Source organism: Pongo abelii, chromosome 22 (genome assembly GCF_028885655.2).
Source record: "Pongo abelii isolate AG06213 chromosome 22, NHGRI_mPonAbe1-v2.0_pri, whole genome shotgun sequence".
Lineage (NCBI taxonomy): Eukaryota > Metazoa > Chordata > Mammalia > Primates > Hominidae > Pongo > Pongo abelii.
This window is the reverse complement of record NC_072007.2, coordinates 43116935-43144674: the sequence shown is the minus strand read 5'-3', so window position 1 is coordinate 43144674 and position 27740 is coordinate 43116935. Positions and strand designations below refer to the sequence as shown.

The window sequence follows — 27740 nt, the reverse complement described above, 5'->3', positions numbered from 1 at the left end:
CATTGTTTGGCAGGAAACATTTTGTTGTGCTCGGACACCCTGCTTCTCGAAAAGCAGCTGAAAATCTAATGGAATTAATGTAAGATATGTGATTTTAACCGATAGGGAGCAGAGGGGGAAAGAGAGAGATCAAAAACATTCTATTCATTTTAGTACCGGTTGCTTAAAACAGGTTACAATAATACAATGGGTCACTGAGATTTCTGAAACTTTTTCATAGGCTATTATATGTACATTAGATAAAAACCATTTTAGTTTTCCTTGTTGGTTTGCATCATTTTGTGATTAAAGTAAACTAATGCAAAAATCACTGAGAGAGAATGCTTTATAGGAAAGAAAGTAAATGCTTTTACCAGGTGATTTCTCGACTAATAATTTTTAGTCTGAGTTAGGTTAAATAACTCTCTGCTATATTATAACTGAGGCAGAGCAGTAGACAGGGACAGGAGTGATAGCATCTATTTTTATCGAATTCTAGGGAACACAAATGAAAAAAGGTAATAGACAAGAATTTTTTCAACTTCAACATGACCCAATGTCTTTGAATTAAGAACTCTTTTCTTCTTTATAAAATACATTCCCAGGGTAGCCATATTTCAGTGAGTTCATGATCACATCTTTCTACGTATGCTAAAGACAATTTTTAAAAATCAGACCTTTTGGGAACTTTGCAAGTAGCAGTTATGAGTTAATTCAAACATTCCTTACAACCTTTTCTCTTATCAGTGTCTAAGTCTTGCACGGGTATTTGCAGCATTAAGAGTTCCAAACAATAAGTACAATCTTAATGCAATGCATAAGTGTACAAAGTCAATGACAGTTGCTATTGGAAATCTGAATAAAGCAAGAGCATTAGGCTGCTAAAGAGAATAAGTGGGACAGCCTTCGTCCCAGATATGATTGAATCGTTTTTTATGAAGTCGTCCAAGCCTATAGAATGTTCTGCACCTGTGAGTCCTTATGCCAAAATTGGTCATTTAAATAGCAGAGAAAGTTACAAACAATTCAATAGCAAACAACACTACGGCTGCACACAGAACAGACCCGAGTGGTCTCTCTCCATTTCCCATTTCTCTTTACCACTCCCAGAACTTTGCAAACATCTTCCTCTAAAATCCATTCCTTCCCCATCAACCCTAAATTTTTTTTCCTACATCATCACATTTTGGGCATTTCAAAAACAGAGGCCAGGACTGATGAAGAACTTCAGGTTAAGAAAATGCATATGTTTGGTGAAATCTTTTTGGAGAAATATGCTTAGAGAAATGGCATTTTCCTATGGATTTTACAGTGCAGTGATTCCCTTACAATGGAAAACCATAGAAAATGCGGGGGTTTCAGTAATCAGGTCATCTGCTTGGGGCAGACTTCTCCATACAATCCACAAGATTACAAAGAACGCAGAGGCGAGTAAGACTAAAGCTGACCTAAGTTCCATGCAAGAGTTGAAGAGAAATGAATAAATACTTAGGGCTGCTTATTGTCTTACTCCTTAGGAGAAACAAAGGCTGCTGACGGAAAGCATTGTTAATAGCACACTATAGGCTAAAATACAAAGCCTTCCTGCTCTAAAAAAGAGCTGAGGCTAAAGCAAGCAAGCAAGCAAGCAAGCAAGCAAGCTGCATCATTAGCAGGAAGGGATGGGCATGGCGCACACGTCTCTACAGAAGGAAATGCCGTTGACCTACATGGACAGATTTTCATGGTGGTAAAGCCTCAGTCACCCAGTGACCACGGGCAGGTCTCTTAACCTCTTTGAGCTTCCCCATCCCATCTGTAAAATGGAGAGAACAGCATCTCATGCTGTTATTGTAATGGATAATTTATGTGTTACACAATGCCTAGTCCAGCAATCAAATATATGTAAATATTTTCCTTATATATATTAAAAAAAAAGAATAAATAGCGGACAGGCGCGGTGGCTCATGCCTGTAATCCCAGCACTATGGGAGGCTGAGGCAGGCAATCCCTTGAGCCGAGGAGTTCGAGGCTATTCTGGGCAACATGGTGAAACCCCATCTCTACAAAAAATAGAAAGAGTAGCTGGGCATGGTGGTAAGTGCCTGTACTCCAAGCTACTTGGGAGGCTGAGGTGGGAGGATCAGCTGAGCCTGGGGAGGTTGAGGCTGCAGTGAGCCATGATTGTGCCACTGCACTCCAGCCTGGGGAACCCTGTCTCAAAAAAAAAAATAAAAAAGGAATATATATACTTATGAAGTTTCTGAGCAATTGCAACTGGCTGAAGCAGAAAAATCCTAGTGTTTTATGATGCATCTAAAAGCCCAGTGGAAAATAGAGGGTGATGGTTGTGGCTAAATAACCTACCCGATCAGTAAACCTCGGGTTGGTGTTGCATCCTCCAGTGAGGCTTAATTGATCTAACATCAGGTCTGGATGTCAGTCTCCCTCATCTTACAGATGAGGAAGCTGAGGTTCAAATTAACTTGGGGTTAAATCTCAGGCCTCCTGATCACCAGTCTAGTAATGTTCTTCCCCTTCAGCACATTCATTCTAAAGGAAAGGTTGTAATGCCATAACCTGGTTTATCTTTTGACACGTAACTCTTATTTTATCTGTACAAAATGGGGCATTTGTGTGGGTTCAGTGAGTTTTCTGAACTAACATTGGTTCAGTACTTTTTGCCTTTTAGGCATGTTTATGAATCTGTGAGGTCTATTTTTAGAAGTTAATTACCAAGTCTACCTTTTTTCCAGTTAAATGCCTAGGTTGTGGTTATTGTTGTTTTGTTAATTATGAAGTAAAATAAGCAGAAAAAAAAACCCTGAAAAACAAAATAACCTATTTGTTATTTTAAATCTTCTAAAATATAACATCAAAAATACATTTTTCGGCCGGGCGTGGTGGCTCACGCCTGTAATCCCAGCACTTTGGGAGGCCGAGATGGGCAGATCACGAGGTCAGGAGATCGAGACCATCCTGGCTAACATGGTGAAACCTTGTCTCTACTAAAAATACAAAAAATTAGCCAGGCGTGGTGGCAGGCACCTGTAGTCCCAGCTACTCGGGAGGCTGAGGCAGGAGAATGGCATGTATCCGGGAGGCGGAGATTGCAGTGAGCCAAGATCTCGCCACTGCACTCCAGCCTGGGGGACAGAGCGAGACTCCATCTCAAAAAAAAAAAAAAAAATTCACATTAAAAAATCTATTGATTTGAGAAAACTGTACTCAAACCATGGCCCCAGCGTGAAATGAATGGTGAGCAGGAATGCCAATTAAAACAGATGGGAGGAGAAACGTACTTGCATTACCTTACACAGGTTTTCTAGGATTCCCTAAGTTCCCCAGAAACCTCTAGAAGGTGTTTGTTTTCTCTTTTGCCATCTCCCTTTCTGGGAAGGCTGCCAGAGTCCCTTCACCTCGAGCACCCATTCAACATAAAGCACCAGAGAGGCTAACACGGCTGCCACTATCAGGCAGGGCTCAGGTTAGGATATTAGCCGCTCATGGCTTTGGCTACATATTGCTTTGATTCAGCATTAGCGGCATCCCGCTGTGGTAAATATTATCTTTTAGAGAAAGGGATCCAGAAAGAGAAGTCTAAAGCCCCCAAGATGAATTTCATCGTTTTACCCAGTACAAGCCCATGGCAGATCTATACAAGAGCCACCGTTCTCTAACTAAAAATGGGGCCAGAGCACTGAGTCCTATGCGAAAGGAATGTAATGATGAGGTTGGAAAAAAACAAAAACAAAAAACAAAGAGGCTGTGCAGTCAGGGGACATGGTTTTGAATTTTATTTTATTCCTGCTCACAATTCATTCACCCTGGGGCCATGGTTTAAGTACAGTTTTCTCAAATCAATAGATTTTTTAATGTGAAAAATGTATTGTTGATGTTATATTTTAAAAGATCTAAAATAACAAATAGGTTATTTTGTTTTTTAGGGTTTTATTCTGCTTATTTTACTTCATAAGTAACAAAACAACAATAACCACGACCTAGGCATTTAACTGGAAAAAAACTAGACTTGGTAATTAACTTCTAAAAATAGATCTCACAGATTCATAAACATGCCTAAAAAGCAAAAAGTATTGAACCAAGCTGTGTGGCCTCATTTTTTTAGTTTATTCACTTAGGTATTCAATTATTTAATTCCTCATCTAGAAGATAGAGGTGATAATAATACCTCCCTCATGAGGTTAAAAGTAAAGATTAAATAAGCAGACACATATAACACACACATACAGTACTTACAACACAATCATGTGGTTCATAAGTGTTAGCTGCTGTCAATGGATATTCACAAGACCCTCTAGTGAATGTTCACTAGTGTTCGAAGTGTGGGCCTTGGACCAGAAGAATGGACATCAACTTGTCGGCAATGCAGAATCTCAGGCCTTGCCCCACAACTGCTGAATCAGAATCTGCACTTTCATAAAGCACTCCGATGGTTCATGCGTCCATGAAAGTTGAAGGAATGCTGGCTTAGAACACACACTCCAGACTTGTCCCTTGAGGCTTTGGCTGGGTGGCATTGAAATGAATGCTGAACTCTTCAGCTTGGATCTCCCATATGCTAGCACACCACCCAGTAGTGTGGGCTGCCAGGCTGGTTATTTAATGAGTTTTATGATACATTAAATCTTCCAGACCTCACGGCAATTTGACCATTAAAGAAATAACTTTTTTTAAGGTAGCCCAAAACAAGCCAACTCAAGCGAATAATGGGATTAGCGCGGTGATATTGAAATCAGAGTTAGACCACGTGAGTCACTCTCCATCAATCACGGCTGCTGTCCTCACAGCTGATTGTGGCACATTGTTTCATCAAATTAAACACCAAAGGGATGTTGTAAAGGCAGCATATGGTCCTCTTTCAAAAGTAGTTAGCCTGGCATTGCACAAGTGGCCTCATGGTGGCTCCCCTGAAACCTTCTAAATCAACATATTGAGGATATTTGCTTTCACAAAACAATGACTCATAAAAGTGGTTGCTTTTAATTGCAGGCTTGATAACGTTGTCCTGGGAAGCAAGTCCAGGATGTGAGATGGGAAGGAGAGTAGATGGACTCATGATGAAAGGACAGAAATCAACTGCCATCTTTTCCTATTCTCTCATCGCAGTGGCAGTGATCACAGAAGACAGATGCCTATGTTCACCTCTCCCATCTGGATGGATGCTGAGCTCTTAGAAATTGACTTTCCAGTGGATACAGAGGCTCACACTTATAGTCCCAGAACTTTGGGAGACCGAGGTGGAAGGATGGCTAGAGGCCAGGAGTTTGAAGCTGCAGTGAGCTTGAGACCAGCTTGAGACTAGACCCTATCTCTATAAAAAATGTTTAATAAAAACTTAGCTGGGTATAGTGGCATGTATCTGTAGTCCTAGCTACTTGGAAGGCTGACATGAGAGGATGGCTATGTCCAGGAGTTCAAGGCTGCAGTGCGTGAGCTGTGATTGCTTCACTGCACTTCAGCCTGGGTGACAAAGCAAGATCCTGACTTAAAAAAAGCCAAGGGGAGTAGGAATAAAAGAAAAGAAAGCAATAGATTTTTCTCCCTCTCTATTAGGCAAAAGCAGACTGGGGATGGTTTTAGAATAAAGGCAAGAATAAAGACGTGGCTAGAAGACCTGCTGGAGCGGGAGAGGATGTTCTCAGGAGAGACAGAGGACAGAGCTTCGTAGAGGAGCCGGTGAAGCGCAGCTGTGTCAGCCTCTGGTGGCTCCGGCAGAACCCTCGTAGTTTATGATGCACCAGTTAGATGATACTGGAAGGTGAGGCCAGCCCAAGTCTGACTTTCAAGAGAAAGTCATTAGGCAATATTAGGAGCGATGTTTGGTTGCTATTTTGCATGTATGTGGCTGACCTTCGCTCCATGAACGTGATGGATTAGCCAACGTGCGACTAGTGAATAGCAAACCTCGCAGCGCCCCTGTGAGCTCAGCATGAAAGGAATGAGGTCATAGGTAGCCGGTTACCTGAGCCATATTCCTCTCTTCCAACTGCAACTCTTATCCCACCCTCCCCTCAAAGTGCCCCCAAAATAAGAGGGCTTGACCAGCCTTGGCGCAGGGGTGGAGATTGCCATGAGTCACCTCCCACCTTCTGGTTTGTATGTGACCCTTTGTCACTTCTGACCACACAGTTGCCACCATTCCTAGGGGGCAGCCCTAAGTCCACAGCTCCCTTTTATGTCTGCTCAGAGGTAAACATAACTAAGAGAACTAAGGGAACATTTGAATCACAGCCTGAAAAAAGATAGTATTATTGGCCAGGCACAGTGGCTCACGCCTGTAATCCCAGCATTCTGGGAGGCCAAGGCGAAAGGATCACTTAAGCTCAGGAGTTCAAGATCGCCCTGGGCAATGTGGTGAAACCCAGTCTTGCTAAAATAAAAAGAATTATCCAGCATGGTGGCAGGTGCCTGTAATCCCAGCTACTTGGGAGGCTGAGGCACCAGAATTGCTTGAACCCAGGAGGCGGAGGTTGCAGTGAGCTGAGATGGCACCACTGCACTTCAGCCTGGGTGACAGAGCAAGACTGTCTCAAAAATAAAAATTAAAATTAAATAAAAGATATTATTATTCAACAGCAAGACATGACCTTCATTTTTCAAAATCTACTGAAGGAGATAAAAATAAAAGTGAAAGTCTTGTCAGCTGACTCCTTTACCAACCTTCCCCTTTTGTCCAAGAGTAGCCACTGGTGCTGGAATGTTCTCTACCCCGAAAAGGATCTTAGATGATGCCTGGTCAGCTTCCCAGTGGATATAGGAATCTCCTCAACACTGAGAATGAACCAAGATGCCTTGGTAAAATCATCCTACTGATAATACTTCACAAATAACATAGCCTTTTACCTTGAGAGTTGGGAAATACTGGTTTTTACCCTAATTTATTAAACTTTGGCAGGATGATACAGTATCGTAGGGGTGCTATTGGTGGACAGTGGAAAGCAGGCACATCACATGGTTGGAGTAGGAACAAAAGAGAGAGGGGGAAGGGGCTACACACTTTTAAACAGCCAGGTCTCACCAGAACTCACTCACTATCCTGAGGAAAACATCGAGGGGGTGTTGCTAAACCACTTATGAGAATTCATGAGCACCCATGAGCCAATCACCTCCCACCAGTCCACACCTCCAACATTGGGAACCTCCTTCCTACCGGTGGGCAAAAAGCAATAAATCACTAGGTAACCAGGACAATTCAATCCATGAGTAGCAACAGAAGTGACCTCAAAATTCCAAGTTATTTTTCTCAACCAAACGAAACCTTTAAAACTTCCAATAGAGGAAGCTGTGTCAACAGTTGCTAAGGTCATTATCTGCTGAAGAGATTATTAGTAAAAGGAAGATTTTATAAGAAATGGAACTCACCTACTGGTCTGATTAAGAAAATTCAGCATGGAAAGACTTCAACCAGAAAAGTGAGGGAAATATTTCATTCCTGCTTGAATAACAGGGGCATTTTAAAGCAAAACATGTGTGCCACAGAGTGGAGAGTGAGCGCATCCAAGACAAGACTTAGATCATATCCTTAGCTGTGGCAGGACAAGGTGGCTCCTGGTATAGGACTCACGGGGGTGGCAACTGTATTAGTCTGTTCTCACATTGCTATGAAGAAATACCCAATCTGCAGCCAATTAAGCTGACTGAGTTCCTTTCCTCACGGGGGCCAGGTGTGCAATGGCTGCAAACAGCAGCTTCCTTGGTAGTGTACGCAGCCTGTTTCTTGTATGTGTTGCTCTAAGGGACCTTGGAGACAGGCCCTTCAGATGGATGTTCATGTCTCTGACCTTGTACTGCCCCAATGTAGGCTCCAAACAGGCATGCGAGGTGCCTTCAGAAAGCCCCAGGGCACTGTGGCCGGGGTTCACATTGTACCATGGTTATCATGTCCATCTGCACCAAGCTGCAGAACAAGGAGCATGTGATTGAAGCCACGCACAGGGCCAAGTTCAAGTTCCCTGGCCACCCTGAAGAATCAAATCTCAAAGAAGTGAGACTTCACCAAGTTCAATGCAGATGAATTTGAAGACATGGTGGCTGAGAAGCGGCTCATCCCAGATGGCTGTGGGATCAAGTACATCCCCAGTTGTGGCCCTCTGGACAAGTGGCAGGCCCTGCACTCATGAGGGCTTCCACTGTGCTGCCCCCTCTTAATACTCACCAATAAATCCTACTTCCTGTCCAAAAAAAAAAAGAGGAAGAAATACCTGAGAATGGATAATTTACAAAGAAGAGTTTTGAGGCTGGGCGTGGTGGTTCACGTCTGTAATCCCAGCACTTTGGGAGGTGGAGGCAGGTGGATCACAAGATCAAGAGTTCAAGACCAGCCTGACCAACATGGTAAAACCCAGTGTCTACTAAAACTACAAAAATTAGTCGGGTGTGGTGGCGAACACCTGTAATCCCAGCTACTCCGGAGGCTGAGGCAGGAGAATCACTTGAACCCGGGAGGCAGGGTTGCAGTGAGCTGAGATCATGCCACTGCACTCCAGCCTACGTGACAGAGCGAGACTCCATCTCAAACAAAAAAAAGAGTTTTGATTAGCTCACAGTTCCACATGCTGTCCAGGAAACATGATGCTGGCATCTGCTCAGCTTCTGCAGAGGCCTCAGAAAACTTCCAATGATGGTGGACAGTGGAAAGCAGGCACATCACATGGCTGGAGTAGGAACAAGAAAGAGAGGGAGATGGTGCTACACACTTTTAAACAACCAGATCCCACCAGAACTCACTCACTATCCTGAGGACAGCATCATGGGGGTGGTGCTAAACCATTTATGAGAATTCATTAGCACCCATGATCCAATCACCTCCCACCAGACCACACCTCCAACACTGGGGATTACAATTTGACATGAGATTTGGTGGGGACACAGGTCCAAACCATATCGGTGACCGTGTACGATCTTACCGCTCAGCTAAAATAATGGCTACATGTAACCAACTTAAATGACCTTAATAAACTCGTAACCCTGGCGTTTGGGTCACCTTGGGATCTGTGGTAACTGAAGCATAACAACCAACCAAGCTGCTGGGGGAAGATGCGACTCAAAACACACCTGTGGTGAGTTATTTTTTGGTATCAATTTAAAGCCCAAACACTGATGCAATTTGGTCCTCTTTAAAGCCAGGCTTCATCAGGCACTCTCCCCGTTAATTAGCGGAGCTGTAAGATGTTGCTAATAGCTACACATCTTGTAAACGTGTCGAGCAGGCCCTGCCCCTGAAGAGCCCGCACTGTTAAGTGATATCTCAGCTGGGGCAGGCAGAGCCAGTCTTCCCACCAGGGAGTCGTTGCAAGGTGTGCAGCCTCTGCTCAGCATCAAACCATTGTGCTCTGAGAGGTTCTCATTTGGTCGTTGTTCCCCTAGAGGTGACTGCCTTTTGGTAGTAATGATAATAATAATGAGAAGGAGAATAAAAATGAAGAGGCAGAGGAGGAGTGGGAGAAGGAACTTGCCTTTACATTCACTAAAGAGACTAGAGGCAGTGAGATTGCCAACATTCTGCTTTCTTCCCAAGGTAAACGGAGACATCAAGCCTTCCTTGCAGAGAAGAAAATCTCTGTGACTGTTCCTTAGTCTGCTGACATGGCTGATCAGCTGCTCTCTGGCTAGCTACCAAAACTAAAACCATAGCAATGAATGATTAAAAACAGTTTCCCAAAACAGCACCCAGATAGGAAACTGCAGAGGCAGAAGAAGGAATGAATGAAGAGGTGGAGAGGCCACATGGCTACAGCTCTGTTTGCTAACTTGATGTTTGAATTCTTTTGCAGGATTATGTCCAGTCTTAGGTATTCAGAGGTATATCAGGGAAGCTGACAGAATACACCAAATGCGGAAGAATCCTGGAGTTAGGGTGAACAACCATCCTAGTTTTCTGTGACTCTCCCAGTTTTAGTACTGAAAGTCTCTGTCCAGGGAAACCCCTGAGTCTGAGGCAAATCAAGATGGTTGGCCACCCTGCATAGAGTCACAGAAGTGCATGGTTAAAAGAGACCCTGGAGCCTCATACAACTCCCTCATTTTTGGCCCAGAGAGGTCAAAGAGGCAGCACAGCAAAGAGCTAATGTCTTCTTAATAAATGATGAATAAATCTATTGTCTCGTCATGTGAGTAAAATCACCAGAGATTATTAAATGTAAACATGGTACGAGACAAGGACTGGCACCAGAGTGAGGTGATGTGGGATCTAATCCTGGCTCTGCCACTAAATGGGGACCTCGGGTAGGGGAGCTCTGACCTGCCAGGTACTATACACTGATTATTTCATTAATCTGAATTATACTCCTTTAAAGGAGGATTAATATGCCTGTTTAACAGATGGAAGAATGGGCTCAGAGAAATCAAGTAACTAGCCCAATATCATAGTAAGAGCTAAGATTCAAAGGTCAGTTACTCTGACACCAAAGCATATGTTGTTGCCAAAATAGCCCCTGTACTGGTACAAAGCCGATGACAAATCAGCTGCTTGTTGCTCCCATGAAGGACTCATCAGATGGGAACAGCAACTGGAAGAGATAATTTTTTTTTCCATTTGTGCAATGCAATTAAGGATATAATAAAATCATCACAGAATGCCCAAATGATTGATAATTGAGAGACTAGTACCAAGTCTACTTACAAGAAAGATTTAGATTAGCTAGTGCATGTATTTAACCTGAGCTCTCTTTTCTTTTTTTTTAATAACAAACTCAGCATCTGATTGATTTTAAGCTTAAGTTCACCAGTTTCTCATCTCCACCAAATCAGGATATAAACTGTATGAGGATAAGAATTTTGTTCACTGCCATAACCCCGGGGCACTTATGCTTGCCATGTAGTAGGTTTGCAATCCGTATCTGTTGGATGGAAGAATGAATGAACAAATGAAAGAAATTCAAAATTCAACATAGGAATGTTAAGTAATCTTATTATGTATATATACATGTGTTTATTTAAAAGTTGATTGAGCACTCAATACAAGAGGTAGAAATAAGGGAAGTAAAGATTTATCTGCCATACAAATATTAACCAAAAAATTATTGGATGGATAAACTATAAGGATCAAATTGATCTATATATTTTTAATTTTTATAAATTAGAGCTTTTTTAGACTAAAGGAGGTTAGTAGAAGGTTCCTGTGATGAAATAAAGAATCCTTTTAGCAAGATAGTAATGATCATAAACTCATTTTTCTAAAACAGTTGAGGATTTGCTTCCAGTGAAGGATTCTTTTATGGTAAACTTGAGTCTCATTTTCCTTTATGTGGTGACATACATGTAGGAAGCAAAAAGCTGAATGCTTTTCTCTTTTGTTTTTTTTGAGACAGGGTCTCACTCTGTCACCCAGGCTGGAATGCAGTGGCACAATCACGGCTCACTGCAGCCCTGACCTGCCAGGGCTCAGGTTATCCTCCCATCTCAGCCCCCCAGGTAGCTGGGACTACAGGTGCGCCACCACACCCGGCTGATTTTCATATTTTTTCATACAGGTGGGGTTTTGCCATGTTGCCCAGGCTGGTCTCAAACTCAGCATATGTTATAAACATAATTTCTCTGATAGTAAGGATGATATATGTGGGCATTCAGTACTAGGGGTTTGGGGTTTATGGGTGAATGAAGTTTTATATCACTTACCATGCTCTATGCTCCTTAAACTAGCTAGTGCTTGAAAATGGTATTACCATACATATCTTCAAATATGTATATTTGACAGTGGAGAATAAAAAAGAACAAATCACATAGCTTTAAAAATGATATCAAATACAGCTTCAGCCTTTAAAACACATTTTAGAGGAAAAAATTAACTATTATATAGAGTTAATCATAATAAAACAACGTCTTAGGTTTGATAGCAGATCAAAAGTAAGGTTAAAAGTAATATACAGTGTTTAACATTTATGTATAAGTTTAGTGGTCTAAGAAATAACTTTCCGATTATACGGCCACTCTGTATTAGACATGATATTAAGGTAATGATGGAATATGTTCTTTCTTTATGGATACAAGGGATCTATTACCATAAAGAATTAATTAAATGTTACTATATCAAGAAAAACAGTGCATAAAATACTAACGCTACAAGAAAATGTGTCTCAGCCGGGTTAACAGATGGGTGAGGTGTGAAGGCAGATAAACTCTGCTTCTTTTGGCTTACTCTTTATATCTCCCTACAACTATAACTAATCCTTTTTATTTGAACAACTTCAAAGACTCTAATTTGACACACATGGCATGCATACAACAGACACACTTTTAGTTCCTGCCAGCAGGTAATTAGAAGCAACAAAAAGGTATGTCTTGATGAAGAATTGCCTCGCTGCCCAAGTCACCACTTCAGCTGATCCAACAGAAATTCATCCTGTTACAGACCACTGCTCAGAGGCAGAGAAGGTCTAGTTTACAGAGGAAAAAAAAAAAATCATCCAGCCAATCAGACTTGAAATTGATCAATTTCATCCCATTATATTTATGTACAGAAAAAGCCTATTAATTTTTGTATAATTAACTTTATAACCAGGTACTTAGTCATATTGTTTCTAACAGCTTTTCAATTGATTTATATGGATTTTAGAGATATATAATGATGTAATCTGCAAATAATTTTTCCCCATATTTACAGCTTTTTTTCCTCTTATCTAATTGCACTGGCTAGTACTCCTAGAACAGTATTAAAAAAATAGTTTCCATGGTGATCAATATTGTCTTTAATAACGGAAAAAATGGTTTTAGCATTTTGCCATTCAGCATCATGATGGTTTTTCAATTAATATGTGCATATGTGTTTACATGTTAATTTATTGTGTCCAGAATCTATTCCTAATTGAAACTTTTAAAATGAAGAAATGATTGTCAAATTTTGACAAAAAAAGCTCTTTGGGTCACAAAACTATAATTATGGGTTTTTTCTTCCATTACCTATTAATATAGTAAATTATGATAATAAACTTCATAATAGCAAGCCATCCTTGCATTCCTATGATTTTTGCATTTTAATAAACTTCTAAATTCTATGTGCTAGTATTTTCTTTAAGAATTGTACTTAAGGACATACAGTATAAAGAGATAATCAGGGCCAGGTGTGGTGGCTCATGCCTGTAATCCCAGCACTTTGGGAGGCTGAGGTGGGCAGATTACCTGAGCTCAGGAGTTCAAGACCAGCTTGGGCAATGCTGTGAAATCCCATCTCTACTATAATACAAAAAATTAGCTGGGCATGGTGGCATGTGCCTGTAGTCCCAGCTACTTGGGAGGCTGAGGCAGTAGAATTGCTTGAACCCAGGAGGCAGAGGTTGCAGTGAGCTGAGATTGCACAACCACACTCCAGCCTGGGAGACAGCGAGACTACATCTCAAAAAAAAAAAAAGAAAAAAAAAAGACATAATCAGAATTAGCCCTCTCCATACTGGCATTTCTATATTCTTTGGCTCTGTAGGAAAGTTGGTGCTGCTAATATACCTCTAGGATTTATTTGCTGTAAGTGAGTAATAATAATAATAGTAGCTCACACTTCTTATAGCATGTATTCTGTAACAGATGATGATCTGAGAGCTTGTTACATAATGCTTTCAGTTCTCAGAACAATCCTGTGAGGCAAGTACTATCATTATTTCCATCATCATTATCTCCACTTTTCAGACAAGGAAACTCAGCTTGTTCAAGGTCACATAGGTAGTAAGTCACAAAGTCCAAGCAATCTGGCGTGACAGTTTGTGTTCTGATTCCCTAAGTCACTCGTTTATTCCACCTGCAGCACGTATTTACTCACTGCCTCCTATTTTGAAGACACTTCACAATATTTTCCTTTTAAAAGGCAAATGAATACTTTGATGAACATCTAGGTCTATGCAGTAGTTCTAAAATGTTTGTATCTATTTATTCCAGGCACTATTCCCATACAGCTCTCTCCCCAACCTTTCAAAATTTCTGTCCTAACTGCTGTGATCCAATATGTCAGGCTGAGGGAATATTAAGCTGAGCCCAAGATACTAGCCTAGTCTGATGGCATTCTGGCAGAGTCTATGTGGATGCTCCTGGAAAGGCAAGGCCCTAGTAACAAAGGAGAACCGAATATCCATGTCAGCTGGATGACCAGGCTGTTGCAAATGATGCTACCCGACATGACATGTCTCGTCTGGAAAAGAGAGAAAACTAGCTAGATGTGCAGCAAGGCATGAGTGCTTGGCCAGTAGAAGGTGTAAGAAAATAACCGAGTGCCAACTACAGGCAGAGTGTGAGAGCGGGGCAGCGTCTGGGAGGTGCTTTTCACACCGTATGTCTTTTCCTTTGCCCCACAGCCCCTGTGGCATTTTTGAGGTGTTAGCTTTTGATTTCTTCTATTACCTGGTTTACATTATCCTCCTGAAGCCCCTTTGTGTGGGTTGTAGTGTCCTCTGTGAGGGTGATAAATAGAAGGCACCCTGGCCAATATTTGGGGGAAGGAGCCTTGTGAATGGGCCTGATGGGCCAAGGTTGGGGGCTGGGGAGGATGGAAAGAATGTTTCCTCTGTAATCCGGCATTTAATCACTGGCGCTGAGGACAATGGAGGTTCCTCCACCCTCCCAAGGCCTGATTTCATTTGGCAAGCCCAGCCCTCTTTTGTCAGCCTCACAAGGAGGTCCCACCCCTCCGTGCTCCACACAAGGTTCACTTCCCAAGTGTCATTGAGATGAAACAGCCAGAACATGGGCTGGGGACTGCTGGGCTCAGCCTCTCTCTGCCACCAGCACCGGTCCTTCCCTCATAGGCCTTTGTGACTCTGTGAATCTACAATTCCAGGAACTTTTATATTTAGTGTTCTCAAAACGAGTGCAACCTGGTAGAATGTGTTTCTATATATATAACTTTTCCTAAGAAAATTATAATTCCATTCAAGAGCCAAAGAATGCCAGATGGTTCCCAGCAATATGAAATGATAAGCACGGTGGTACTAAAATGAAAGGAAACCTCTCAATGACTTTCATTTCTTCCCTTCCCTTCCAGTCCTTAAGTATTATGGCTATCTAATTTTGTGTAATAATTACAGCAAATATGTGATTTTTTTGTACTTTTTTCAGCCAAGTATTTTTTAATATTGCTATGTTGCTTTCAAAATAATTATGTTAATGCTAGATATTTACACTCACGTTCCTGTGTTAACATTTACCCTGTTGCCGGACACAGATATAAAGGGATGTCATACTGCAGGATCAGCCCCTGGAATCAGAAAACCTCAGCTTTGGTCTGCTTTTATTCCAACAGTGTGATCTGTGTACCTTAACCACTCTGAACACATCTCTTCATCCATGAAGCAAGGGTCACAACCGCACCTACTTCCCAGGGCCACGGTAAAATCAAAGGAAATGATACATGTGACAGCTGCTTGTGAACTGCAGAGCCAGACAAGTGGTAGTTATTAGTAGCTTGTTTCGCAGTTTTCAATGCTAAAAATAAAGATTAAAGTGAACATTTTCAAACACAGAGCATTCAACTCCCTTTAGATGCTTTGTCTATGATAGATTCCAAAACCCAGGACTATTTGATCAAAAATAAAGAAATAAACATATTTATGGTTCTTAGATCAGAATTGCTTCCTGCTTTTCAAAGGGTTGAACCAACTTACGTTGTAACTGGCTACATATGGATGTAGCACTTTGCCAAGACCTCACCAGCATAGCAAAATTTCATTTTAAAATAGGTTGGCTAATTATATAAGTTGCCAACATTTGCGTTGTTTAACCACTGGTGAAGTCTGAACATTTTTCATGTTTCCTTATGAAAAACAAGTGGGCTTCAATATGTTTTAAGACCATTTTTAAAATAACACTAATTTCCCAAGGTAGAGAGAAAAAGACCATATCGTGTAGAAAAACCAACTTGAGCTTTAAAATGACACTTAAGTACAAAAATGTTTGCAGGACTCTATAGTCAATGAGCTCTCCAAAACCAAGAACCCAAGTTCCCACTTTTGTCCTGAAATATATCTGGCCACAATGATTTATCCATATCTGGGGCCCAATCCTGCCTCTTTGGTCCTTTTCTGTAGTGTGGATATTAGCTTGTGAAAGCAAGCGACAGAGTTGGGGACTGACAGTTTCCTGGGGAAATACGGAGGCTTAGGGGGCTAGACTTCAACTAATGGACTAGTCGACAAATATTTATTGGGTGTTATTAAGCACTTACTAAAGCACGGCTTCTACTTTCAAAGAAATAGTAAGATGAAAGGGTTAACAACAGGAAACCATCGTAGAACACAGAACATATTTGAAAACCTGGTGATGATGCCCCCCAGCACCCCGGCAGTCAGGAAATGGAGAAACCATGTTGCCTGGAGTGAGCTGGAAAATCTTCAGAGAACAGGTAAAAAATGCTCTGCCTGCCGGGCGCAGTGGCTCACGCCTGTAATCCCAGCACTTTGGGAGGCCGAGGAAGGTGGATCACCTGAGGTCAGGAGTTTGAGACCAGCCTGGCCAACATGCGGAAGCCCTGTCTCTACTAAAAATATAAACAATTAGCCAGGTGTGGTGGCACGCACCTGTAGTCCCAGCTACTCAGGAGGCTGAAGCACAAGAATCACTTGAACCCAGGAGGTAGAGGTTGCAGTGAGCCGAAATTGCACCACTGCACTCCAGCCTGGGGAACAGAGCAAGACTCTGTCTCAAAAAAAAAAAAAGAAAAAAATTACTCTGCCTTGGGTCAGTGACAGCAGAACACAGACAAGAGGAGTCACCTAAAGTCAGATCACCTAAAGTCTTTAGCACCTAGTCGCTGTGAAGAATTTTAAATTATGACAACTTTCTGGTAACGCACAGAGAAAAATATTGGTACAAAAATGTTGACAATGGTTGTATCTGGGGATGAAATTTGGGGATTATAATATATTTCTCTCTATTTATTTTATTTTATTTTATTTTATTTATTTATTTATAGAGATAGAGTCTCACTATGTCATCTAGGCTGGACATGATCATAGACATGATCATAGCTCACTGCAGCCTCAAACTCCTGGGCTCAGGGCTCCTGGGCTCAGGCGATCATTCCACCTCAGCCACCTGAGTAGCTAGGACTACAGGTCCATACCACCATGCCAAGCTAGCTTTTAAATTTTTTTTTGTGGAGATCCAGCCTCACTATGTTGCCCAGGCTGGTCTCAAACTCCTGGCTTCAAACGATCCTCCAACTTCAACCTCCCAAAGTGCTGGGATTACAGGCGTGAGCCATTGTGCCTTGTCTATATTTTTTATAATAACCATAGATGGCTCAAATGATAAAGGAATATGATAAAATAAGAAGCAATATTATGGGCTAACTCAGAAAACTAACCGCCATGTAAAACATTTTAATTAGAAAATGTATTTTGGGACCCAAGAATTTTAAAGTACAACCCCTTTATACATACGGGGTTGGCAGTGTCATTTTTTATGATCCAGTATGATTATACAACAATCTGACAGTGCCTCTTCAGTACCTACCAAGTACTTCTCTGTACCTACTGAGGCGTTAGAATGATTTTTTGAACATTTGTCTCCAAACTTATCTATCCATGAAAAGAGCAATACTAAAAGAAATGTTCTGGGAAGTTGGGGGGTGGAGGGATGTTTGTTTTTTAATTATTACGTTGGTGCAAAAGTAATTATGGTTTTGCAATTACTTTTAATGGTGCAATGACATGAAGTAAGCATCTTGTAAATTGAATTGACCTCTAGCTGGGTCATACTCAGACCTAAAGCACCACTGCCTATTATTCAGATGCTTTCCAAGACAAGTGGATAAAGGAAGAAGGAAAGAAACTCCATTTCAAATCCTGAATTAGGTCCAAAGATACTCCCTGGGAAAGGCATTCGCTTCGGGTGTATTTTCACTGAAGTGCTTGCATGCTGGAAATACCCTCCCTCCTCTTTGACTCGCTTGCTTCCCTAGTTCTTAGTTACAAGCTCAGGGGACTCTCAGCACCTCTCCTTCCTCCAGGTAAGTAGAAGCCTGTACCACGTCGCAGGTGGCTCCTTGGGTCGGGGAGCAGGTGCTGCGAGCCCGGGACGCCTCCTAGGGGACATTGGTTACCTTGCGGGAGAGCCTGCGTGTCTGGTTGGTGTGCAGAGAAACATTGCCATCTAGTGGAAGAAACAGCAAAGCTCTCATTTCTTTTCTTGCGCTAATGGGGTGTAACCATGGATTGGATGTTTACAGAGCCATCTCACTTGGGCGGATCACATTTAAAGTTTCCTAGGAAAAGTTCTTATCATCTTCCTCCTACCTTAAATTTTGTACTTCAGTAAATTTAAAGAAATACAATTGGGCACTTCGGGCCGGGCGCGGTGGCTCACGCTTGTAATCCCAGCACTTTGGGAGGCCGAGGCGGGCGGATCACGAAGTCAGGAGATAGAGACCATCCTGCCTAACACAGTGAAACCCGTCTCTACTAAAAATACAAAAAAATTAGCCGGGCGTGCTGGTGGGCGCCTGTAGTCCCAGCTACTGGGGAGGCTGAGGCAGGAGAATGGTGTGAACCCGGGAGGCAGAGCTTGCAGTGAGCTGAGATCGCGCCACTGCACTCCAGCCTGGGCGACAGAGAAAGGCTCCGTCAAAAAAAAAAAAAAAGAAAAGAAAAGAAAAGAAAAAAGAAAGAAAAAAAAAAAAAAAGAAAAAGGAAAAAAAAAAAAAGAAATAACAATTGGGCACTTCATTCCCAGGGGAATTACCGGACTCCACCTAAGCTAGACAGGAAAAGAAACGAAGAGAAAATAGAGGTTATCTGTAGTTCGTGATGAATTTGCTGTTTCCCTCATTATCACTTGTACTTTTCCTCTTGTTTATGTACCTAGGATGACTCCTTTGTCCAACGCTTCACCAAATCCAGCCCCATGGACTCAGTCAGATTCCACAGGCGAAGAACAGAAGCTCATGTTAGCAAAGCTTCCTTGTGTGATATTCTGATTTGATGATCTTTTTTTGGAAACATACTATCAAGAGATCACTGTTGGCCATGCGAGGTGGCTCACGCCTGTAATCCCAGCACTTTGAGAGGCCAAGGTGGGAGAATCTCTTGACACCAGGAGTTTGAGGCCAGCCTGATGAACATAGCAAGACCCTCATCACTGCAAAATATTTAAAAATTAACTGAGTGTGGTGGCATGCAACTTGTAGTCCCAGCTAGTCAGGAGGCTGAGGTGGGAGGATCGCTTGAGCCCAGGAATTAGAGGCCACAGTGAGCTATGATTGCACCACTGCATTCCAGTCTGGGTGACACAGCAAGACCTCATCTCCACAAAACAAACCTCAGAAAGCTTAGAATTAAAATGAAGGAGGTGATTGGGATAAAAAACAAATTCATGATGGAGTAAGATAATAAATACAAACCTAAATATACCATAATAATATTAATGGCTCAAATTCCCACAGGAAAAACAGATTGAATTTAAAAATCAGTTATATTTGGCTGGGCGCAGTGGCTCACACCTGTAATCCCAGCACTTTGGGAGGCCAAGGCAGGCAGATCACCTGAAGTCAGGAGTTCGAGACCAGCCTGACTGACATGGAGAAACCCTGTCTCTACTAAAAATACAAAATTAGCCAGGCGTGGTGCCACATGCCTGTAATCCCAGCTACTCGGGAGCCTGAGGCAGGAGAATAGCTTGAACCTGGGAGGCAGAGGTTGCGAAATTCCATCAAAAAAAAAAAAAAAAAAAAAGGCTGGGTGCGGTGGCTCACGCCTGTGGTCCCAGCACTTTGGGAGACTGAGGCAGGCAGATCACGAGGTCAGGAGATCGAAACCAGCCTGGCCAACATGGTGAAACCCAGTCTCTACAAAAAAACACAAAAAAAATTAGCTGGGGGTGGTGGTGGGCATCTGTAATCCCGGCTACTCAGGAGGCTGAGGCAGGAGAATTGCTTGAACCCGGGAGGTGGAGGTTGCAGTGAGCCAAGATCGTCCCACTGCACTACAGCCTGGGGAAAGTATGAGACTCTGACTCAAAAAAAAAAAAATCTAGGATCGCCACATCAATTTTAGACAAAATAGCAATAAAGAGGGTAACTAACATTCTGATCATCTAGAAAAGAGAGTAACTAACACTCTGTTGTTTAGAACAACAATTCTAGAGTAGAGGGCATCATATAAAATAGCTTCAAGGAGGAATAAGTTCCAGTGTTCTATACCATTGTAGGATGACTGTAGTTAACAATAATATGTGGTTTCAAACAGCTAGAAGGAGGATATCAAATGTCCCCCATACCAACGAATGATAAATGTTTGAAATGATGGATATGCTAATTCTTGTGATTCTGATCACTATACTTTATATCCACCAAAACATCACTATGTGCCCCATATATATGTACAATTATTACATGTCAATTTAAATATATATAAAGCAATAATTCTAAAACAAGAGATTCTAAAATTAAATGGAAACATATTGGGCTAAGAGTAGCTAAGGCAATCCTGAAGATCACTTCGGAGCTATTAAAATTTATAAAAGACCTATCATAAAACTCTAGTGGCCAAGACAGTAAGGTATCGGTACAAGAATGAAAAAAAACAATAGAAAAGAATGGTGAGTTAAGAAACAGATCCACATATATACAGTCATCCAATTCGTAAGAAACTGACAATCAGACAATTAAATTTGTTTAAAATCTTGACCCCTGACTCACATCAAACATGAAAATCAATTCCAGACAGATCGTACATTAAATGTATTGGGTTAAACCATATGAAACTGCTATTTTTTAAGTTGACTATTAGTAATTTCATATGGTTTAACTCAATAAAACAGTAAAACTTTTGTGATAGAGCATGGGAGAATATTTTCATGAAACTGAAGTAGCCAAAGGTCTATTTAACCAACACATAAAATGTGATAATCATAGAGAAAAAATAAGTAAATTAAAACACATTAATATTAAAAACTTTCGGCTGGGCGCAGTGGCTCATGCCTGTAATCCCAGCACTTTGGGAGGCCAAGGCAGGTGGATCACCTGAGGTCGGGAGTTTGAGACCAGCCTGACCGACATGAAGAAACTCCATCTCTACTAAAAACACAAAATTAGCCGGGCATGATGGCGCATGCCTGTAATCCCAGCTACTCAGGAGGCTGAGGCAGGAGAATCGCTTGAACCTGGGAGGCAGAGTTTGTGGTGAGCTGAGATCACTCCATTGCACTCCAGCCCAGGCAACAAGAGTGAAACTCCGTCTCAAAAAATAAAAAAGATTAAAAACTTTTGTTCATCAAAAGACAGTGTTAAGAGTGAAAATTAAGCCACAGAGTGGGATAATATATTTAAAATACATGTATTCAACAAAGGACTCATTCAGATTATACAACGAACTCCTACAAAGCGATTTGTATTAAATGTCAGACAACCCAAAAAAAAAAAAAAGGGCAGAATTATGAGCAATTATGTCACCACACAAAGAAGATAGCCTTCAAATAGTTATCAAGAAAATGTCACCTAGGACCACAATTGTGTACACAAGAATGACTAAAGTGAAGAAGACACTATCAAGTGTGAGCAAGAGTGAGGAACAACGGGGACCCTCATATACTACTGGTGGGGGTGTAAAATGGCCCACCCACCTTAGAAAACTGTCAGGTGATATCTACTAACGCAGAAACATATGTGTAGTCTGTGACCCAGCAATTTCAATCTTGGATGTATACTCAACAGAAATGTATATACATGTTCACCAAAACACATTTAGGAGAATGTTCATGGCTTCACTATTTGTAATAGTAAAAAAACTGGATATAACCCACATGCCCATCAATAGTAGAATGGAGCTAGGTACAGTGGCTCACGCCTATAATCCCAGCACTTTAGGAGGCCAAGGCAGAAGGATCACTTGAGCCCAGGAGTTCAAGATTAGCCTGGGCAACATAGTGAGATCCCATCTCTACAAAATAATTTTTTTTTAAAAGACAAAAAATTAGCTGGGCATGGTGGCATATTCTTGTAGTCCCAGCTACTCAGGAGGTTGAGGTGGTAGGATCGCTTAAGCCCAGGAGTTGGAGGATACAGTGAACCATGATTGTGCCACTGCACCCTAGCCTGGGTGACAGACCAAGATCCTGTCTCAAACATTAAAAAAAAAAAAAAATTAAAATAGTAGAATGGGTAAATAAATTGTGTAATATCCACACATAGAATAATATTCAACAGTCAGTGAGAGTGAATCATCTGTAACTGTCTAAGACTACTCAGGCTCTATAACAAAACACCATCTATTGGGTGACTTATAAAAGCAGGCATTTATTTCTCACGGTTCTAAAGGCTGGAAGTTCAAGATCAAGGTGCCAGCAGATTTGGTGTCTGGTGAGGGCCATTTTCTGGTTCATAGATGGTGCCTTCTTGCTGTGTCCTCACATGATGGAAGAGAGAAAATGCTGATCTCTCAGCTTCTTCTAAGGGCACTAAGTCCCATTCCTGAAGGCTCTACTCTCATGATGTAATCGCCTTCCAACGGCCCTGCTTTCTAATACCATCATCTCAAGAGTTAGAATTTCAACCTGTGAATTTTCAGACCAAAGCAAGAGTATAGAGCACTCAAAAACAACCTCAGATATATATATATATGTAGATAGATAGATATTTTATATTTGCATATCAATAAATAGAACTGGGAAAATTAGTTTTTCATATAAAAAGTTATACCTAAGTCATATCATACTCAAAATTAATTATAGATAGATTTAAAACTCCAATGTGAAAAGGAAAGGGAAGCTTTAAAACTTTGGGAAGAAAATATCAAAAATATCTTTATAAATTCAGAATAGGGAAGGACTCTGGGGCCAGGCTATCTGGGTTCCAGTCTCAGCTCTATGACTTACTAGCTGTGTGAGCTTGGACAGTTTCTCCCTACTCTTTAGTTTCCACGTATGAAAAATAAGGAGAATAATGGCACCTTCTCATAAGGTCATTGAGAGGATTAAATGAATAATACACATAAACTGTTTAAAATACCGCCTGACACTTATTAAGTGCTATATGGGTTTTTGTTGTTTTATTAATAGTACTGTAGTTGTTATAAGGGACAGATACTTTCCAGTTGGAAGATATATGTTTTTAAAAGTTCAGAAAGTCTAGTAATTAAGGGAAGAAATGGATAATAATATTGAAAGATAGCAAAAAAGAAAAATATAATAAAGAAAGGATAAATTAAGAATTCGTGAGCCCCTCATATAAAAAACCAGACTAATGTAAATAAGCTGAATTACCCTATTAATCATTTAATCCGTGTATGTCTCCCCCACTGACCCCCAAGCTGCCCCTAACCAAGAATACCATGGGGTTGTGTTCTTTTCTGCTTTCTTCCTGCTGTACTTCCACATTCTGAAATGCATTCCACAGGCAGGTGCATCTTGGGTTTCCAATAAAAATCAACGGACCAAGGGGGCGGAATCTCCAGGCTTGAACCCTCAAATACAGATAGGATTATGTGTTTCTTTTCCTATTTGGAGGCATATTTTTCTGGTAGGATACTGGCGAATCAGAAACAGTAAAACAGAGTCTTCTCGGGAGTTCAATAGACTTTGCAGCAAGACTCTTTTATATGCTCAAAATTTAAAATCATTCATGCACTTCATTTTTAAAAAATAGTCCTTTAAGTTTATAGTAATTTTCTTTTTATGTTTTTCCAATATTGAAAAACTGCAATGTACAGGATTCTTATTCTCCTGCCAAAACAAATAGCATATTATTGCAGCTGTAACATTTTATATCTTTGCCACAATAACGGTGGTTTTCCGCAGTAATTTTGCTATTATGCTATGATTTTTATTAGAAAATGTATTACTCCCATCTTAATTTTCTTAGCCAGTTTAACACATTTATGGCTTTTCTGCTTTTGCAAAGTGGTATTTCAAATACTGAAGAATAACTTTTTTAAATTTTATAAATCCTGGATGAAACTTAAACAATAAATTTCATTTCTGAATAATAAAATCAGAACATTACTGCAACTGTGTCATCGCCTAAAGCCAGTAATATTCCATGAGTTTGTAAAAATATTATTTTGGGCAAGTCACATAAGGGGTAGTTTAGTGATCTGAAATGTCCCGGGTTTGCAATTTTTTTCCCCAATAGTCCTTTTTTTTTTCTAAGATGGAGTCTCACTCTGTTGCCCAGGCTGAAGTGCAGTGGCACGATCTCAGCTCACTGCAACCTTCGCCTCCCAGGTTCAAGCTAGTCTCCTGCCTCAGCCTCCCAAGTAGCTAGGATTACAGGCTGCTGCCACCACACCCAGCTAACTTATGTATTTTTAGTAGAAAGACGGGTTTTCACCATGTTGACCAGGCTGATCTTGAACTCCTGACCTCATGATCCGCCCTCCTCATCCTCCCAAAGTGCTGGGAGGCACAAAGTGCAGGCATGAGCCACCATGCCCAGCCTCTTCCCCAACATTCTTGAAGAGGTTTATAACAACACTGAATCTCAGATTTGATGGCTACCTGTTGAGAGAAATCAAGGAATGAGGAAGAATTTGAATGAGGAATGCAAGTGGCCTTTGTCGCCATCCTTTTGCCTAGTGGCCCCCTTTTTCACCAAGACAAGAGGCTGGTTTTTGTTCCTGGTTTTATCACATCAGACTCTGGCTCATAACAAAAGCAGTCAGTCTCCTGTTGCTGCTTCATGGATAGCGCCTCTAACAGGTATTAATTTTTTGTTGTTGTTGTTATGGAGGGAGTGTCAGCATCCACTCTAATAGAACAGTCTGGAAAGACAAGTGTTGTTGGTAAACCCTAGGGACGTGAAAATCAAGTGTCACCAGTAGGTGGAGGGCTTGATCAGAAATACACACGCCTTGGGGGCCTGTATGGAGTTGCCTGCTCAGCTATGGTTTGAAGCAGAATCTGAGGGGATGCTCATGGTCCAGACAGTTTGGCAAATATCAGGGTGTGGGTATTTAGATGAGGCACAAGACTAACTGGAAGTGTGGGACATAAGTGAAAGATGACAGCAGGAGGTTGAAACTGTCCCTTAAACTGAGTCCTACAGGCACCCTCCCTTGGGTGATGGAGCCCCAGTTATTCCTGTGCACCCTCATAGTCTTCTGAGCCAGGCCCCTCTCCCCAGCTAGGTGGCTGATGCCCCAGAACACACCATATGTGAAACTGTCAGTGGATTCCAGGCACCCGTCCTTTAGTAGGCAGCTAGCAGAGCCCCAGCTTAGCAGAAGGCACAGGTTTGGTGGAGATTCAGGAACTAAGCCCAGCAAGTTCCCTCATCACTGGCTCTCCACCTGGATATATAAACAACCTATTACAATGGTTGTTTAAATACCAGAGCTAGTTCGTTGCCCAGATCTCCTGTGTGTCCTCTCCCTCTTTTTTTTTTTTTTTTTTTTTTGAGATAGAGTCTCGCTCTGTTGCCCAGGCTGGAGTGCAGTGGTGCGATCTCGGCTCACTGCAAGCTCCGCCTCCTGGGTTCACGCCATTCTCCTGCCTCAGCCTCCCGAGTAGCTGGGACTACAAGCGCCCGCCACCATGCCCGGCTAATTTTTTGTATTTTTATTAGGACGGGGTTTCGCCGTGTTAGTCAGGATGGTCTCGATTTCCTGACCTCGTGATCCGCCCGCCTCGACCTCCCAAAGTGTTGGGATTACAGGCGTGAGCCACTGCGCCCAGCCTCCTCTCCCTCTTAGACATATATTTTGCACACTGAGCTCTTTGCACAATCAGGATTAACAAGCAAATAGCTGATGGAGGAAGGGTGAATTGGCTCCCTCTGCTTCAGCTGGGACATCCATCTTCTTCTGCCCTTGGACATCAGCTCTCCAACTTCTCGGGCCTTTGGGCTCAGACCTAGACTCACATCACTGGTTCCTCTGGGTCTCAGGCTTTTGGGCTGGGACTGAAACTATACCACTGGCTTTCCTGGACCTTCAACTTACAAATGGCAGATGGAAGGATTTCTCAGCCTCCACAATTATGTGAGCTAATCCCTCATAATAAATCCCTTTCTTTACATCTATACATAGCCTATCAGTTCTGTTTCTCTAATACATTTCCTTTCTGATTTCTTCAATTACTTCTTCTTTACAGCTTTAATGAGACATAATTCAAATACTACACAATTCACCCATGTGAAGTGCAAACTTCGTTGGTTTTAGTATATTCACAGAATTGTGTAACCATCACCACAATCAATTTTAGAAGTTTTCATCAACCCAAAAATAAACCCCATACCCATTAGCAGTCATTCCCCATTTCATCTCACCTCCAGCCCTAGGAAATCACCAATCTATTTTCTGTCTCTATGGATTTTCCTATTCTGGACATTTCATATAAATGAAATCATACCATATGTGGTGCTTTCACACTGGCATTTTGCACTTAGATAATGTTTCAAGGTTTATCCATGTGGCAGTATGTATCAGTACATCATTCTTTTTCGGTGCTGAATAATATTCCATTGTGTGGATATACCACATTTTATTTATCTGTTCATCAGTTGATGGACATGGGTTGTCGTCACTTTGGGGTATGATGAATAATGTTGCTATGAACATTCATGTACAAGTTTTTGTGTGAACACGTATTTCACTTCTCTTGGGTACATACCTCCCAGTGGAATTGCCTGGTCATATGGTAACTCTATCTTTAACCTTTCAAGGAACTGTCAGACTGTTTTCCAAGGTGGCTGCACCATCTATTACAGGCTGAGCATCCGTAATCTTAAAACTTCACATCCAAAATACTCCAAAATCTGAAAATTTTAAGCACCAACATGATGCCACAAGTGGAAGATTTCTCACCTGACCTTGTGTGATGGGTCACAATCAAAATGCAGGTGCACAATGATGAAGATAACATGGTTAACACTGCAGAAAAATTGCCTCTAGACGACTTAATGAAAACGTTTGAGGCCGGGCACGGTGGCTCATGCCTGTAATCCCAGCACTTTGGGAGACCGAGGCGGGCAAATCACAAGGTCAGGAGATCGAGACCATCCTGGCTAACATGGTGAAACCCTGTCTCTACTAAAAATACAAAAAAATTAGCTGGGCATGGTGGTGCACGCCTGTAGTCCCAGCTACTCGGGAGGCTGAGGCAGGAGAATGGCGTGAACCCAGGAGGTGGAGCTTGCAGTGAGCCAAGATCGCGCCACCACACTCCAACCTGGGCGACAGAGCGAGACTCCATCTCAAAAAAAAAAAAAGAAAAAAGAAAACGTATGATGGGCTCATTGAAGGACTACAGCACCACACATTTGTAACAAAACAAGAAATCATATCAGGTTTATAAAGTCAAAGAGAGACTTCTAAGACAAGAATAATTTACGCTTGACATTTATGCTTTAATGAGGCAGATGATTCTGGAGGAAACATCTTTAAAAGCCATCCAGCAGAATGCCTCCTGAGCCCCAGAGGACCCACTTCCTGGTCTCTCAATTGCTTCTGAAGTTTCTTCTCATCTAAAAAAATAAAATACAGTGTACAGTAACCTTTTCATCAAAACACAGCATCATAGGTGGAGCCTGGAAACCTGCTGTTGTTTGTTGCTACTGCTGTTAAGCAGCTGATCCAGCTATTCCAGGGATGCTACTGAGCAGCTTGGTTGCCCTGAACACATTACTTTTTCACTGCATTGATGGCATTCCATATTTTCTTTTCTTTTTTTTCTTTTTTTATTATACTTTAAGTTCTAGGGTACATGTGCACAACGTGCAGGTTTGATACATAGGTATACATGTGCCATGTTTGTTTGCTGCACCCATCAAGTCATCATTTACATTAGGTATTTCTCCTAATGCTATCCCTCCCCCAGACCCCCACCCCCCAACAGGCCCTGGTGTATGATGTTCC

The 27740-nt window shown here is 41.6% G+C and overlaps 1 long non-coding RNA gene and 1 other non-coding gene across 4 annotated transcripts in view; one reads left to right on the top strand and one right to left on the bottom strand.

The window, feature by feature from the left end:
* Positions 1 to 27740, bottom strand: part of LOC112130500 (uncharacterized) — a 254038-nt gene that overhangs the window by 170086 nt on the left and 56212 nt on the right. The window lies entirely within an intron of this gene.
* On the top strand, positions 7598 to 7732 carry LOC112130560 (small nucleolar RNA SNORA70). The gene has a single exon (XR_002912807.1). It is a non-coding gene; the product is annotated as a small nucleolar RNA SNORA70 (small nucleolar RNA).